This window comes from Penaeus monodon, chromosome 24 (genome assembly GCF_015228065.2).
Source record: "Penaeus monodon isolate SGIC_2016 chromosome 24, NSTDA_Pmon_1, whole genome shotgun sequence".
Taxonomy (NCBI): domain Eukaryota; kingdom Metazoa; phylum Arthropoda; class Malacostraca; order Decapoda; family Penaeidae; genus Penaeus; species Penaeus monodon.
The window spans coordinates 11,440,020-11,440,418 of record NC_051409.1 but is presented as its reverse complement, the minus strand read 5'-3'; the positions used below and the strand labels follow the sequence as shown (position 1 = coordinate 11,440,418).

At 33.3% G+C, this 399-nt stretch overlaps 1 protein-coding gene across 2 annotated transcripts in view; it reads right to left on the bottom strand.

The window, feature by feature from the left end:
- LOC119588578 overlaps positions 1-399 on the bottom strand; it is a 28,155-nt gene that overhangs the window by 863 nt on the left and 26,893 nt on the right. The window lies entirely within an intron of this gene.

Genomic DNA, 399 nt, shown 5'->3' with positions numbered 1-399 from the left:
TGCATTAACATACTATAGCATAATGCCTCGAGTTGTTTATAAAGCTGAAGATTACCGCCAAAAAAATATCAGAAGATATCAATCTAATGAACACTGTAGACTGTGAATGGAATAAGTGGTTAGTTAACAAGACATTAACGTTGTCAGCATTTGGGAAATTTTATTTTTCTAAATTTTCAGAATGAATTCCCTTCCTTTCCTTAGTAACTTGAGTGTATGTATATTGCAAATACCAATTCTACACACTAATACACTAGGAAGATATACAACTGAAGACAAAATACTAAATGGTTTACGACGAGTATTTAAACGTAGCGCCCAAAGCCCGTAGACTTTCGTATGTGGCATATTATGTATCGTATGTTATTATACTCGCGTAAGCACATACACTTGATTTCT